This window comes from Streptopelia decaocto, assembly GCF_964273445.1.
Source record: "Streptopelia decaocto genome assembly, chromosome: 1".
Classification (NCBI taxonomy): domain Eukaryota; kingdom Metazoa; phylum Chordata; class Aves; order Columbiformes; family Columbidae; genus Streptopelia; species Streptopelia decaocto.
In genome coordinates this window covers 48,736,106-48,753,798 of record NC_138663.1, presented here as the reverse complement: position 1 = coordinate 48,753,798, position 17,693 = coordinate 48,736,106, and the positions used below count along the sequence as shown (strand labels likewise).

Here is a 17,693-nt window from a genome sequence, read left to right as displayed (position 1 = left end):
TTTTTATGAGGAAATGCATTCTGTGTGTCTTTTCTATGCTGCAGCTGTAATGAATGTGAAGCCTGAAAGATTCCAGGTGGAATAGACGTGACCATTGAAATAAAGCATGTTGTTCAGATTTCCCTCACCTATTCAACATACATGTCTGTTCCTTACATGTAATTATCAGAGTATTGTCTTTTTAAACACACGTAGCAAGGTATTTTTAATTATACATGTATTCAGCCACGCACAATGAGAGTAGGTGGAGGAGGAAAATACAACAATTACAGGATGTCTTACCAAAAGTAGAAGTCATAAATCTTGATTTCTAAAATACTGTCTTGAGCATGCACTCACCTTTTATTTCATTTGCAGTTTTTAAGCCGGTCCTACACTTTTGTTGTCTGTGATCATCATTAGAGCATGATGCTTGAGCACTGACTCCCCAGGACTGAGAGCTCAAACAAGATTGTGACAACTGGTGCCTGCAGAATAGGGGATTAGTTGTTACCTCTCCTCAGCCTCAGGCTGAATAATCGAGGGTTCTTTGTTTGAGCACACTATTTACTTCATCTACAGGAATATCAGCTGTTATGTGCGACTACATAATTCTGCAATATATAGTGATTTCGTACTAGCAGAGATAGCATGACGGTATTAGGCACACCTGGAAGCTGTAGAAGGTACAAATGAGGGAAGCCAAATTATAAGAGATATTAAACTTTACTGAAATCCAGTAAAATAAAAGGTATGTAATAACTGCTGTGCTCTGAAGTTATGCAAAAATATGATAAGGCTTGTTCAGTTTTTTTTTTAAAAAAAAGAGACAACAGTTGATAAAAGAAGTTTAAAAGGAGCATCTGAGCACCCTTTTCTACCCTCCTGAACAAGTTCTAAACAGGTCTGGAATGCTTTTATCACTTTTCTAGTATAAATAGCTACAAACAAATAAATAGAGACAACGAAAGGTATGTGAAAGCTTAAAACTCATGAAATTCAAATACTGTGCAGAAACATAAAAGAAGCTGAATAGATGTATAGAAGCTGAATCTTTAGATGTATTTATATGAGTGGGTTTACAGGAAGTTAAAGTATGAGCTGTATTGATGAGGATTATTTAGATTAGTCATACTATATTTCTGCCCCTTAGTTGGGTGAATATAGTCAAGGTTTTAGTGCAAATATTTAGGTTTAAATTCACCTTTCCAGGAATATTCTTTCACATTTTTTCTGCAGGTATTGCAGAAGAACTGATTTTCTAAAATATTCATGAAAAGCAAAAATGAGAATCATAATTAACTTTTGGTGATAATTTACTTCTGATCAATATACACAAAAATACATATTTGAACAAGGATAAAAGCAACACAAAATTTACAAATATTAAGAAATTAAAATTAAGCATAAGGATTTCCCAAGGATTTTCCAATAATTCGCACTGGTTTATCTTGTGATAAAAATAACCAAAGGAGCCCTTTTTCCCTTGACTTCCTTTACGTTGATTATTTTACTCTCTGTAAGACCTTTTCCCCCGAAAACCACCTTTGTTTGTTTTCTTTTTTTTTTAATTATGAGTACAAAGTTGGCAGATGACCCTTCAGTTCATGAACGCAAAATATTGTGACTGTAGAAAATGAAAAGACATAAACCTGAAAGCAACCAAAATGCAACATCTAGGCTTTTTTGTTTTCAAAATGAATAACAAAATAACAAACACTGTTATCTTAGGCTGTCTACTGCCTGGGTGTCCTAAGAGCCTTCTGGCCGATGAAGAAATACAGCAAACTTTAACTCATCAATTACTGACCATCTCAACTTCAGAGTTGAAAAACCATTTCGTACAGTTGTTTTTAGCAGTAGACTGTTCCTACTTCAGTTCTAGATGAAATGGTATAAAAGGATCAAAGGTGAGCTTGAATTTCAGCGTCATAGTTTCTGTGTTTCTGGAATACCTCTGGGTTGTCTTTTCAGATATATAAAGGGTGAGTGTTACGAGGATGGAGCCAGGCTCTTCTCGGTGACAACCAATGGTAGGACAAGGGGCAATGGGTACAAACTGGAACACAAAAGGTTCCACTTAAAATTGAGAAGAAACTTCTTCTCAGTGAGGGTGACAGAGCACTGGAACAGGCTGCCCAGGGGGTTGTGGAGTCTCCTACTCTGGAGTCATTCAAGACCTGCCTGGACGCCTTCCTGTGTAACCTCATCTAGGTGTTCCTGCTCCGGCAGGACTAGATGATCTTTCGAGGTCCCTTCCAATTCCTAACGTTCTGTGATTCTTTTTTCTCTTGTGTTCTTTTGTTTCTGTGACAGTGGTGCTTTCTCACACTGCTGGTGTTCCAGGACAGAAAGCTTTAAAGATGGAAAAGAAACAGCAGAGGCACTAACTAAGGTTTTTAAGTCTTTATATATGTATTACTAATAAGCATCTTCATCGTTCTGCATTTTGCTTCTGATTTAAATATATATTTATAACATATGCATCATATATGTAAATCTTTGCTAAAGAACTGGAACATAATTATTTCAACATTTGCTAGGAGTAGTACTCATTTAGCTTTATTATTGAAAACTATTATTATTTCTATTTGGAACAGCAATGCAGAAAAATACTTACAGACAGTGATGACCAAGTTACTGCTTCAGGTCATTACCTAGTATTGGAACAGTTGCATAAATCACACAAATCAGCAAAGTACAGAGACTTAAATAAATCTGTAGAGTTGGATAATATGTAGAGGATAAGACTATGCAACTGAATTTTACTGTTACGTCTCGTGATTTGGTTTATTTACTGCTTGGGATCTGGCAGGGTTTTGAGGAGGAAGTTTCTGCCTCCAGGGGTAGCAGCTGTTCAGCCTATTGTTCATCTGCTGTCCATTATCACTTCAGAGGAGAAAGCTGCTGTCTTTGTACTTGAGCTCTTGGTAAGCGCCTTGTTAAAAGGAGGAGCAGAGGAGTAGAGTCATCAAGTCAACAAGATTTCAAGCAGATCATGGTTATATCAAACCCAGCTGATCTATGCATAAGGATGAAATTAGCTATCACGGTTCTATATTTCTGTCCTGCGTTTAGCTGTTTGCAGGTAGTCTTCTTTGTAGTCCTAGTAGCAACTTCGGGACAGGTTAGGGCAGTAACAATATAAATCTTAAGCAGCAATTCACCTCCTGTTCTCCATGCAACAGGATAAATTACAATGCTCTGAATAACACCACTGGAAGATGTGGCCTCTGACCTGAGCGGCTTATCATCACAGAAGTATGTGATGACCTAAACTATGAAATAAATTAAAATGGCATTTCCATTACATATTGGGAACTAGCAATGAAGCATCTAGGGTATTACAAAGCTTCTTAATACTACTGATATATGAAGATCTTCATAATATCTCTTGGTAACATCCCTCCAGGCCTGTACTATTACTGCATAATTAGAGGGAAAAAAGTAATTCACTTTTAAATGTTACTGTCAAATCCCATACTCACAATTTTTTAATTTTAATTCAGGGTGATTATGCCTGTTTGTGGAAGTGCTGTGGAGGCCATGTTTGGAATATTGCAGGTACAACATGACTGGAAAAGGTTAAGAGGAAAAAAAAAAAGTCATCCAAGGTTTTTGAACACAAAGATACAATCAGTGTGTCAAGACATGTTTACTCCACAAATTACTGGGTGCTTGAGTACACACCAGATAAATATAACTTCCAACTTGCTTTTTACTTGTTTTTGTTTTAAGCATTCACTTTCAGACTGTGTACCCAAGGTGGTTGGAGGCTGTAGCATATGGTGTGTGAAGAGAGGCTAAAGAAGCTGATTTTGTTTTGCCTAAAGAAAAACAAGACTATAGGAGCTTCTTACTGCAGTCTTCAACTTTCTGTAGGTATTTGCACAGAACCTGGAGCCAGATTCTCCTTGGTGATGCACAAGTGAAGGTAATGGACACAAGTTGCAGCAGGAGAAATTCTAATTAAATGCAAGAAAATAATTCTTCTCGGCATTCCCATTTGCAAATGATCACAGTATTCAGAGGTGTGTCGCTCCTTTGGCATATTGTCTGCTCCAGGCTCTTCAGCAGTCACATCCCTGTGAGAACAGGAGTCTACAGGACATCCACTTCAGCAGAGCTGGAGCAAGTCATTTTGCCATCTCATACACCATCTGGGCCAACTCCAGGCATACACAGTAGAATTCAAAAAGGTACAGAGAAGGATAACAGCAACTAAATGGATGCAAAGGCATTGCAAATGTCATGCATTTTATTTATGCAAGGGTTTTCCAGGGAGGAAGAGTTCCAGGGAAGAAATATGCAATTTACAGTAAAGGTGAACAGGAAACAACTTTTCTCTATTTCTCTTAACACCAGGCTTGGAGACTTAAATGAATGAAGGCTTTGTTGGTGAAAAGAATGTCTTCGCAGAATACATAATTAAATTTTATCATTCATTGCAAGATACTGTGGCTGCTGAGGTATAAAAGGTCCCAAGAAACAAACAACTACACTGAGGAATCTATGAATATCCATTGAATCTATTGAAGATCTATGAAATACCATTAAACACAAGGAAATAGATGAAACTTCTGGTTTAGGAAGATCTTCATGTGCAAACTCCCAAAGTGTGGTAGGATATACCAAGAGAAAATATACTGTGTACTAACGTCTTCCCCTAAGCATATGGCTATAGACACAAAGACTCTGTAGCAAGCTAAATGGACTTTTGGTCTGACCTATGCCATAAGAACTATTCTTAACTTCAAAATGACTAAAGAAAAAAGTCAAAAAGTTTTGATTGGAGTAACATAAAATAAACAATTATCTATTGTAACCCTAGGTTTGAGTGTATAAATATAGATGAAGATGTTGTCTGTAATGTTTTTGGAGGCTGCTGGAGCACTGGAACAGGCTCCCCAGGGAGGTGTCACAGCCCCAAGCCTGACAGTGTTCAAGAGACTGGACAACACCCTCAGACACATGGTGTGATCTGTGGGGTTGTCACATGCAGGGACAGGAGTTGAACTCAATGATCCTTGTGGGTCACTTCCAGCTCAGGTCATTCTATGGTTCTCTGAGTTATTGGAGGGTGGATAAAAGCTATCTGAAACAGAAGAAGCAACAGACAGCTCTGGAATATCTGGTAGCACAGTAATTTCTAGCAATGCTCTTGAAAGAGCTTGGCACTGAAGTTGTTTAATACTGTCATCAATGGCCCTGGTAGAAATACAGTAAAAATGCTGGTTTTATCTGTTGACAATATAAATCTCTAAGCAGTGTCAACACAGCGTAGGGTATTGTATAAAAGTCACTTCTCAGGACTGGATTAGTAGAAATGAGATAAAACTCAATAATAGATAATACAAGGTGATCCACCCTGGTACTGGTGTCAAACTGTTGAGGTGATCGTGTTGAAATGGTAACTCCAGTAGAAATAGGTCTGTTTCTGCTACAAAACACTAGTGATGCTCATCTGGAATACTCAGCTTTGGTTACCTGTGTTCAAGATGAAGAAATTCAAACTAAAAGAAATACAAAATGAATAAGGGTGAATAAGGAAAACGGGGGGCTTATCTTCTGCAAAGAGCTAGAGCTTCTTATCTGAGGCTGAGCAAGTCGAAAGGGCATGTGGTTATCAAGATACTCAGTAGGAGGATAAAAACTGGAAGAAACTGGAAGAAAAATTACCATTTAGGCTAAAAGCCAATGTTTGTATAAGAACAAAAAGGGAGAAAACAATTGTAAATAAACTCGAGCTGGAAATGAGGCAAAAGGCCCAGACTGCTGGAACAATATATTCTGGGACTATCTTTCAAGGAGAATGGTGGCAGGGGGGAGAAAAATAGAAGTTATTTTAAGCTAAGGCTATGAGCATTTTTGAATGTGAATACATAAAACGCTACCTGTAATAATACAGAGCTAAACTTTGTGATCCAGGAGGTTCATTCTAATTTTGTGCTTCCTTAAAGCACTCTGAGCTAAGAAATTATAGGGATTTCCATCCCATCTTCTGTTTATTTTACAGTGCATGTTTAAATTGGAGGTACTCCTGTGAAAGTAACAATGCCTATTGCAAGCCGACATATTTTGCATGTGAATTATTTCTGCACAGAACAGTGTAAAACTACATCATATTAAAATTTCCTGTTTTCAATGGTTACAGTCTTACTGAAATTTTAAAGCAACAGTGGAAATAAGCTTTTTAAACTTGCACATTTATTTTCTCCCTGATTTTTTTTTTACCTTCTTACTCCTTTGCATTAAGAAACTCCTACTATAAGAGAAATAAATGAGCTTTTAGAGAGCCAAATTGATGTTAAGACAGGTCCCTTGATGTATAAAGTCACGTGTGTGGACTTACTGGTACAGTTCATGGGGGGGCACATGAAGTAACTGAAGGTTTACTCTAGAATTCAATTTTTATAAAGAGACAAATATTGTCTTTTTATATTTATTGGAAATGGTAGTGAAAGCCTGACAAAACATTGGAGTGAATCACTATTGTTGGTAATATGAAGTTAGAGAAGAATAAGCAGATTTCTCCCTTTCTTGGTTCTATGCCCTCTGGCTTGTAGGCCAAGATGACACAGTTTGCTGCAACTGTGTATGTATAATAAAATGTATTATACATTATAAAAATAGTAAAAAAAACCTGGTTGTAAATAAAAAATGAAATGGAAACGCGTTATTTTGTACTGGATTACATTCTTGGGTTTTTATAATATGATTTATAGTTCTGTCATATATATGTGAAAAGTAAATCATAGGGACAGGATTGTCTCCTAGAAATGTTTTAAGACATTAAATACAGAACAAAAGTAGAACCTACTTTATTCTGGAAATAGGGAAAAAGTGGTTGTTGAAATAATTTGTTAAGTTTTAAGAAAAAAATATTCAGATTCATCTTTTATATGTTAAAAGAAAATAAGAGGACCAAAAACAATTCTAAGATCACAATGAAGCAGTGACAATACGAAATAACTTGGATGATGTATGCTTAAAAACAAGTTGTTTTTTAAATTCTTGAGCACATTTTTGGAAAATGTGGTCTGATCCTCATCCAAACTTTTAATGTGTCTCCCTTTTATTTCTGAAAGCATGAGGATCTAAGGAATGTGCTTGCACTATATTAAAAGGAATAATAATTGCGTAATTTAGAAAATATTCAAATGTAAAACTAATTACCGTTTATTTCTCATTGGTTAACAGATTCTTCCAGCAAAAGTGATATATTTGAAATGCCAGGTGAGGGTCTCTCTTGAAATTTTCAACACCTGAGAGGTATAAACACAATTTCATGTTTATACGGAATCAATAGTATATAATATTTGTTAAAATTTTGGTGGTGATAATTTGTGTTTTGAAGTGTTTCCTGCTCATATTGCAGTAAAGGTTTGACACTGCAGTGCTTAAGACTTTGCTCACAAATATGCCTTGGCACATACACGAGAAGGCAGCTCTGGCCACCTCTACCACTACTCTGGAATGGCTGAATACAATAACCATGATCCTGAACCAGGATAAATCACTGCAGGGTTGTGCCTAATTTAAGACATTCTTTCTGAGAACCAGAGGTTAAATCCAAAACCTAGGAGCATGTCCTAATCCTCATAGAATCATTTAGCTTGGAAAAGACCCTCAAGATCATCAAGTCCAACCCTAACCCAGCTCTGGCACTAAACCATGTCCCTAAGAATCTCACCTGCATGTCTTTTAAACACCTCCAGGGATGGTGAGTCCACCACTTCCCTGGGCAGCCTGTTCCAATGCCTGACAACACTTTCCAGGAAGCAATTTTTCCTTATATCCAATCTAAACCTCCCCTGGCGGAACTTGAGGCCATTTCCTCTTGTCCTATCACTTGTGAGAAGAGACCAACACCCTCCATGGTACAACCTCCTTTCAGGTAGTTGTAGACAGCGATAAGGTCTCCCCTCAGCCTCTTTTTCTCCAGGCTAAACAGCCCCAGTTCCCTCAGCCACTCCTCATCAGACTTGTGCTCCAGAACCTTCACCGAAGCTTTTTCTATCTGCTATGATATTATAGGTTTCCCCTTTTTTTTCCTATCCCTCCCCTCTTAAAAAGCATGAGATTTGTTCTTCTCCTGCCTGCAGTCTTTCTAGAAAGACTTTACTGCTTTCAAAACTTTTGCTTGCTAGAAGATGTATGGTTTCACCTATTTCTGAGCAGTATGTGCCAGACCTGTGAGGTTCTTAAATGTCTGCCTGCTGTGTGAGGAATGCAAGGGTGAAAACACATCCTCAGTTACCCTGCTCAGCTGTCATCTCACACTGATGCTGTCCTCACGTACACAGGACTCGCTTCACCAGCACCCTAAGCTTCTGCTTGCTGATATCTTAAGTAGCTTAAGTTTCTATCTCCACATGTATGTGCTGTGCCAAGTCATTAGGGCACCAAAATACTCAGTTCTCAGCCTTCATGCTTAAAATGCATTGGGAGGATTCAGCCTTGCACAAAACATAAATGAAGAAAAAAAAGTTTAACCTTCTTTTGGTGTTTTGAATTTGCTGTTGTTTGGTTTGGTGTTTTTGTTTTGTTGTTGTGTCGGGTTTTTTGTTTGTTTGTTTTGTTTTTCCCCTAACCACCATCTGTAAATACAGGTTTGCTTTGTGCGCAGAAGTTTCAGGTTTAAAGATAGCCTCTTGATTTGAGACCGCCTTCCTAATTGCAGGGGGGCTACATTTTAAGGCAACATTCTTTTGAGAGCAATAGTGATTTAGTTCAGGTGTTCATTAGGACCCAAACTGTTAGGGGTCAGGGCAGTTCTCCTGACACTGAACCCATTGACATTGCATCTGAGAATGTGCATCATATTTCATGCTGCTTTATCTCATCTTTATTGAAAATGACAGTTTTGTTGTTCTTACTTAGTTCTCTCCTGTGTTCACAGAGAAGAGCTTGTTTGTGTGGAATGTGTTGTGTGGTGTTCTTTTTTTTCTCCTCCTGGCTGGACTGATTTATTTTGTAAAGAAAGAGCAATTTTTAAATAATCTAACAGATGACTCTAAGGATTTTGCTTTTTACATATCTCAGAGTTCTAACTTACAATGGCTAAGTGCGTAATTGTTCCATTTTGAACTCGGCCCCCAAATATGTCTCATACAAGGAAAGGATCTTGATTAGGTTTATCCCAGGTGTGAGATAGATGAGGCTAAATGTGGAAAAAACATTTTCCTCCTCATCTTGTCACTAGTATTCCAGAGTAGGCTGTTTGTTTCTTTGTTCTGTAATATGAATCTGATAAAGAAAGCTCTCTGAATTTTCTTGTAGGGAAAAATGGCTCTTCAAATAAATGCTTGTAAGTCGTCTATTAAAGTAGAAGACATGCACAATCAAACAATTGATCCAGGAAAAGATTTATCAGATTTATTAAAAAGATCTAACCTTCTACTATAATTAGAGAAAATAGTATAAAATAGATTTGATACAGGCAGCCCTAGTAGTGGAAAATATTATATTAAGATCTTAGCAGCAACGTAACTTATAGATAATACAACATATGATGACAATGATGATAGGACAAATAAGTAACAGGCAATAGTAACTCAGATCTGTTGAGTCATTTTCACTCCCATAATATCATTGTAGTGAAATTTAAAATTAACATGGTGAAAAAACACATGGTGAAGGTAAGACGCAGGAAAAATTATACACATATATATGTAGATGCAATATTTACATGTACACATATTATATATGAATATATAATATTTAATATTTTTAGTGGATATAATGTATATTTTATAAAATGTATATAAAATTTTTCTGACTATTTTATTTGTAAATTTAATGAGTTTCTAAGAGACTCCGTATTACGGTTTTTTTGGTTGTTTTTCTGTTTGTTTTTTTTGAGATGGGGGTAAGAGTGTTAAATTATCTTTTTCTCCCTTTTCTGCATTCTTTTCCTTTAAGGCAAAAAACACATTGGACCAGAACATGTAGAAGGTTTTTGAAATTTTCAGAAAGATTTCTAGTGGCCACATGGATAAGCTAGTGTATGACTAAATTAGGAAAATAAGGGTGAGGAAAATTATAGATATTTTTTAAAATGTACTAGCTGTACCCCAATAGTTGCTTGTGACCATGTTTTCATTCCTCAGTAAATGAAATGAATGTATCAGTGTGCTGAAGGTGGCATTTTCCAATCAAATAATGTGTTGCAGATTCGTAGCCTGCCTTTTTCTCCCAAAAAATGAGAGCCATGCAACCTGTCCTAAGTTTTGTTACAGCATTTCTTAACCTGCCATGATACTCAAATTAGTAATAAAACAAACCACAAAAAAGACCATTGTAATATTTGAGTAAAATATTGTGCAACAGACGACTTTGATTAAGTGGATTTTTGTACAGCTAATATAGATCTTTCACTGTATTCTCTATTCAAGTACCATTTCTGGAAAAGTTTTCTTATGCCATAACCACAGTTATTCTCCTGGGTACATCATTTTTACTATGTAAACAAATTGAAAACATTTGAAGTGGAAATTATGTTCCTACTTACACTTCGATTGCTCTTTTCCTCCTCTGGAGTAATTACATTTGGAAATAATACAGGGTGTTTCCAAAAATGAACCCAGTTTTAAAGAATTAGTAGTTTGAAATTCAGTCCATCTCTTTGAAACACCCAATATTATCCCAATAGAAGCACTCCTTTAATGATGGGAACTTCCACATACGTTTTCAGGTAACTTGTGTAAGCATATCACACGGAAAGATAAGTCAAACCAGACGAGGAAGCAAGCTCTGTGGAATCCGGAGCAAGAGGACTTGAAAGGAGAGCCGGTCCTGGGTTTCAGTCTCCTCTTTCGTAACTTTCACATGCATATAAACTATTCTGCTGTTAAATCACAGCGTGTGCTTGGATTTTTTGATCTCTAATGAGTCGTACACTTGAAAACACATTATTCCCAGAGAAGATCGTGCAAATACTTTTAAGTTAGTCAGCAATGAATTAATTTAACTTTCAAATAAAATCCTGCTTGAAGATTTAATTTGGCATGAGATTTTAATAATATTTTTATTTTTAATACATCTGGAAGATACGGTGATGAATGGAATATAATTTTGACAAGCCTAGTCACAAATTCTGTAGATCTAAGCTTCAGCAGGTAAGATATTAATATTTGATGACAGCAGTATATAAAAAGGAACAAATTTGTAAAACCTTTAATACCGTTACACATAGTTTTCTGTGTATACAGAGGTACATCTGAGAAATTAATCTTTCTGATAGACTGAGAATCTGAGAAATACCTTCCAAAGAGACCTGAAAGATGACTCCTGAAAATATGTTGTTTCATAATTTGTAAAAGTGTACCTGTTAATAATTAATGCTGCTAATACTATGTATTTCAGAACTCTATGAAAAAAGTTGAACTCTTCAGAGTGTCTTTATAATCTCTATGTTTATTTGCCGTTACTGCAGCTTCTGCTTTTATTCTGCATTTGTAGAGGTCGACACTTCTGGTTTTGTACCAGACCATTTTTATAGTAGGTCTATAAGATCTCAGGTTGTTAGAATAAACACTAGCCTTTTTTATTTTTTTTTTTTTCTTTAATAATCAGAAGCAAACACTGAAGTTGTGGCCTTTGGTTTTCTTCCTTATTGCACTTTACATGACCCAAATAAAAATTCTTGACTTCTAAGGTCAAATATGTTAAAGAGTTAGAGTGAAATACCGCACTCCATGGAATTTTTTGGTGGAATCTGTTCCAGTAGACTGGCTAGTGAACTAAATCAAGCCCAAATTATCTTTCTGTGCTGAGCAAAACAGAATTCCATGCACATATTGGGTATGCTACTTGAAGACTTTAATATTTATAAAAAAATGAAGTTGTTATGACTTTTAGCTTTAATGCATTTTAGGAGATAGAATTTTTATGCTCACAGTGGACTTTGAAATCTCTGCTTTTTCTGATGGTGTCAGTAACCATGGGTCAAAGGTGAGGTTTTAGCACTCCTAAGCCTTCAAATATTTTGGCTACATACTTAGTTGTTTTTTTTTTTTTTTTCCCATATTCCATAGTTCTTTTATGTTAAGTTTAGAAAAGGATATGTATTCTTGTCTACTTACAGACAAAAGCTCTGATATACTCCTAGTATCTTACTGCCTGCTAGTATTGCTTTAAACAATCTGACAAACAATAGTTTTGTCATTTATCCTTTCCTTTTCAGGACAAGCTACACAGTCAAGAGGCTTGCTATAGAAGCACTGCTCTGCAGTCTTAATGTCAAACAACATGATCTTCAGATCAGCTCCTACCTTCTAGAGGGATTTACACCAGGATTTCAGGTCAGCTGACAAGCATATTGCCTTATTTGAGCAGACCAAGAACCTATTGCCCTATGACAAATCCTTTGCTGGAGGAGCGGAGATACTTGTTCTGGATGTTGGGCAGTGTTAGGTGTTCTGCCCCTATAGGCAATGTGCTGCTAAGATGTGTCTGAGCAATAAAATTTTCTAGTCTAACTGTATCAGACAGGTTTCACGTGAAAAGCGATCAAAGCCTGCAGTTCAACTGAGTGAGGCAAAATTTAGTAGCTAAGCATTATTGCCAGTGACTCTGAGATTTAGAGCCAACAGTGGTCTAAACTTTAAGAAAGGTCTTTTTCCTCAGCCTTCATTACAAAGAAAGGACACGCACCCACATGTGTCACTGCCGTGCTTGTAACCTGTCCAGTCATTCTGCGAGATATCAAAGAGTTGGACATGTTCAGGCACGAGTCCCTTCATGCATCTGTGAGCATGCTCAAATCTGAGCTTGCATGTGCATTTTGCTGTCTTTATGGACCTGTCTTGTTTGTGAGAATGAGGCTGCACTGTTAACCAAAACATGTTAAAATGGCATTTGGAACCTTTCAAAATTATTTCCTTTGCTGTGTTGCTTCTTTACTGCAAGTTGGCCTAGTTTTAGAACACAGTTTTTCACTTCTTCACTGACCTTATAAAGTCACCACATTTTCTTTCTTGCTGGTAGTGAAACAGGTGTATATCACAGAGAACAGAAGCTATGAATGTTCTCTAAAGACAGATTGTAAAATATTCTGTTTAGAAACGAAGGCACTGACATTCTTGCTGGCTGACTGCTGTCATACAAGAAGTGGTAGATGATACACTTAGGGAGATCAATGAATAAAAGTAAGTAATCTCAACTGTAACAAATAATCCCATTGTGTGAGACAAAGTTGCATACAGATTGTTTAAAAATTATATAATATGTAGTATAGTATATAGATTTTTTAAAAATACTCCCTTGCCTCAGAAAATTTATCATTAAAAGGAGAGTCATTTACATCAAGGGACACATCAATGGGCCCCTCAGTTCAAGAAGGACAGGGAACTGCTGGAGGGAGTCCAGCACAGGGTAACAAAGGTGATGGAGTGGAGCATCGCCCTTATGGGGAAAGGCTGGGGGAGCTGGGTCTCTTTAGCTTGGAGAAGAGGAGACTGAGGGGCGACCTCATTAATGTTTATAAATATGTAAAGGGTGACTGTTATGAGGATGGAGCCAGGCTCTTCTCAGTGACAAACAATAATAGGACAAGGGGTAATGGGTTCAAACTGGAACACGAGGTTCCACTTAAATATGAGAAGAAACTCCTTCTCAGTAAGGGTAACAGAGCACTGGAACAGGCTGCCCAGGGAGGTTGTGGAGTCTCCTGCTCTGGAGACATTCAAAACCCACCTGGACGCCTTCCTGTGTAGCCTCATCTAGGTGTTCCTGCTCCGGCAGGGGGATTGGACTAGATGATCTTTCGAGGTCCCTTCCAGTCCCTAACATTCTGTGATTCCGTGACACAGGAAAATTATTTATTATACTCCTAGGAGTCACATTTGGAGTGATTTGACAATAGAATGAGTAATAAATATTGTTAATTACAGTATTGTTGAAAAAACAATTTATAGTAGTTTATTATTATGTTTTGCTCAAATGAACTTTTGGTGGTTTGATTAAATTTTGGGGCTGTGAAGGCAGGAGTCTAACTGGGATAGGGAAAATCTGCAAGGTTTTTGGTGGATGTGTAGCAGGTTCAGCAAAGCTTCATCGCTGGAAGCAGTGCGGCCACCAATCTCGTAATAATCTGGTAACTGACCTTGTAAATAACCTCATAAATGTGATCTTCTTAGGAGATTTGCTAAGTAGTGAAGTAGCCAAGAACACACAATGAGGAGAGTCAGGGCCAAAATCTTCCAATTTACTGGAAAGCACTTTCAAAAAGTAAACAAATCCTTTCAAAACAAAATTCTGATTTTCAGTCAGATGGGATTTTCTATCTTTATGAAATACTGGGCAATATCTTTCACCCTCACTGAAAGACAACATTTAGTCATAAATCCAAATTTTATAATAGAAGTGTTTTAACTAAAGCATAGTTTAAAGGCACACATACTAGCTTCTCAGTGTTATTCAGTAAAACACAATTGCAGTATTTCACTTATCTCAATAATGTCAAGCCCATCTTCTGCTTGCAAATGAAAATGTTTATTGTTTTTGTTCACTAGTTCGAGTTACATTCTTCTTCTAAAGCCTTCTAGTCCTGAAGAAACCCCAAAGCGGAAAGTTGGAGTCTCAAAGTTACACTGATTTTGGCCTTTGGTAAGATTTACTTAGTAATCAATTTTGAGTATTCTATAAAAAATATATGTACGTAATTGTGTAACTGTTAAGAGTTAAGAAATATTTGGAAAACATTTCCATTTCAAAACTAGGGTTAAATGAAGAAACAGGTTCTTATCTGTGAATATATAATAGCTGATGCATCTCTTTCTGTTTTGTTCCAATCTTATACTGTTTTCATTTTAGTAGCCACATGAAATCATGGTTTGGTTTCTTCTGAAGCAAACCCATGATATCCTGCAATACTTTCAAAGCAGTGTTCAGATAGTGGCATTTACCAGTATTTAATTCTCTCTCTCTTCTTCTCTGAAAATCAATGTTTTTATTCTGTTTATTTATAAGTATTTAAATATAACCCTTTGTGTAATACAAGCCTGATAATTATTTTAAGTGAAAATTAGCATTCTATGTGCAAATATAGCAAAGTACTAAGGCACTATAATGGATTACTACTAAAAACATCACAGAAAGACTTTCAAATTTTTTACATTTAAAAAGTATATATTATTTGGTCCAAAGGTCTCATTATTATTACAGCCTGACAGAACTAAAAGAATACCCCAGAAAGGTAGCTGAAATGAAACAAAAAATAACTAAAACATTAACATTAAGATCGTTTATTATTTTCAATATTATTTTAGATTATTTATTTTAAATATTATTATTATTTATTTATATTATTTTATTATATTATTCCCATTGAAAAAAAAAGCAAAACAACATTTGCTGTCATAGAGGACTTTGTATTAAAAAAAATGAAGACTACAGTAAAGCTAATTCCCATTACAGTCTTGAAAACTGAAACATACTGGAGAGTATAATTTGTGTATAACTAAGTCCCAGAAAGACCTTCTGTCTTTGATGAGACCATGGAAAAAGAAGATCAAAGATCAATGCATCTCTGGCTTTGCTTTCCAATTTCTAATTTAATGTGCTGCACAATCTTAGCTCATGCACTTTCCGCACTGAGATCAGTTTTCATGAGCAAGCTATAAACAGCAGCAAAACACCAGCAAGGAAGAAAGAAGCCAAGATATAGGACCAAAAAGCAGTTTAATGGAGCATCTGGAACATACTGACTTTAATGAGTCTTACTTATTAGTGATATGGACTTCAACTAATGCCCGTTAAGGCTGTATAACCTAATTTTTTCTATTAATAATTTTTAAATAAGTCTGGAGTTAGCTTTTAATGCTACGAGATTTTGAGATTTTTAATGCTATGAGATTGCTGCACTTAGACGAGACCTGCTGTAGGCTGTGGAGAAATAAACTTCGGTCTTCTCTTATTTGCAGGAGATCAGATTAGTTCTCATTCTCATGTCCTGAAACTTTAATCTCTATTGGAAGATCTCTGTGAATTGGACATCCATAAAGTGTCATAGAAGTAATAATTAAGAGTTGGGGGGTGTGTGTGTGTTGAAATTTATTTGGATCTATTTACACTTCTCTCTTTTTTTTTTTTTTTTAATAGTAAAGTAACTATTCCTAAGAGTTGTGTGTAGCTTACTTTTCTTTGTGTTGCTTCCCTTAAAGCTGAGTAGATCAGGAGCAAATGCTCCCTGCCCTGATCCCAATAGTCCCAAATCCCACACTGTTTTCCAGAAAGATTTTTAGCAGACCAGCTGGCACTGCACTTTTTGGCATAGCCTGCCTTCTTTTTCTCTTTTTTTCACTTTAGGCTATATGTTAATACTGTCCTGGGGGACAAAATTACCATCAAAAGGCCTGTTTCTGTGACACTGTCTGAAAACTGATAGCAGACCCTGAGAGCAGGGTATAGCCGTACGTACTGCATATAGATGACATTTGTAAGAGAGAACCTGGCTCATACTGCACTTTTACAGGAAACATTCATTGCATGACAGGATTTGTTTTGATTCAGCTCCCAACAGATGTGAAATTCCAAGTTTTACAGATGAGGCTCTTTATTTTTTGATAAATATTTATTTTCCAAGTCACTATGGACCATGTGTAGCTACCCTTTTTGAGCAGAAATGTAGAAATAATAGAACACTAGTTTTGTATTTCAAAAGGCTTTGCTATATGAATTTGAAAAATATCAAGGTTTTTTTTGGGTGTTCTCATTCTATTTCAACTTTTGGATAGAGTCACCTTTTCCTTTATCTAACTATAATTTCATTATACTGTTTTTTTTTTTTTTGTAAATTTATCCAGCTCTTACTTGAGCAAATACACCACTTTGTTTTCAGATGTTGCTTTTTCTGTGTGTGGTATCCCTCATTTAGTTCTGCCTCTTTCTTTAATCTTCTGGTCTGATTTTTCCTCCAGAAGTGCTTCTCAAAATTTTGATGTGTTTTTGAATTATGATGTGTTTGGTTGTTGAGCACTGAAGAAATTAAGTGTATCAAACATCGAAAGTCATCATGCTCTGTTCCTGGATAGTCTTAAGACTTTTGCATCATGTCTAAAGCCTACTTATTGTTGATTCGAGCTAACAATTACCATGCAAAATAGACAGAGAATTTGGTAGACATTTGAGATAAGGTGAACTTCCTGCACAGGCAATTAAACCGAACAAAGTACTTGATATTGATGTTAAATGGACTGAGAACATAGTATTTTCATTTATTATAAAGCATTTCCTCATTTTCTGCTAACAAGAATCTGGGCACTAACTGAAATATTGATCAGAAGTTTATACTGAAAAGCAACCCTGAAATTAATACCAGTAGCAGGAACTATGTATTTAATCTGCTCAATTTTTTGGGTATGTACAGATGTCAAGTCTGTCTTAGTGATTTAAAAAGTGCAGGCAGAGTTTAGGCAACTCTCTCAATGCCATTCACTGTATACCTTGTCTTGCTAGAAATCTAAGTTGCCTGATAAATTTCTTGGCATTGTTCTGTGGTGCTTTTAAGAATGACAAGTATTCTATACAAGATAATGATTTTTTTTTCTTAGGGAAACAAAATACATTCTTTATAAAATCCTAATTAATGAGGAGAGGCCAGCAGGCATAATTTTCTGATTTTGGAATATAATGTTTAAAACAAAAAAGTTGGAATGTGTTGATGAACCCAGCATTCCACATTCATCTGGTATGAAGCATGCAAACACGAA

The 17,693-nt window shown here is 36.2% G+C and overlaps 1 long non-coding RNA gene across 1 annotated transcript; it reads left to right on the top strand.

Moving 5' to 3' along the window:
* Positions 1-2,329: 2,329 nt before the first annotated feature.
* On the top strand, positions 2,330-4,021 carry LOC309442164. Its single transcript, XR_014184553.1, has 3 exons — positions 2,330-2,374; positions 3,489-3,543; positions 3,862-4,021. It is a non-coding gene; the product is annotated as an uncharacterized lncRNA (long non-coding RNA).
* The last annotated feature ends 13,672 nt before the right edge of the window (positions 4,022-17,693 follow it).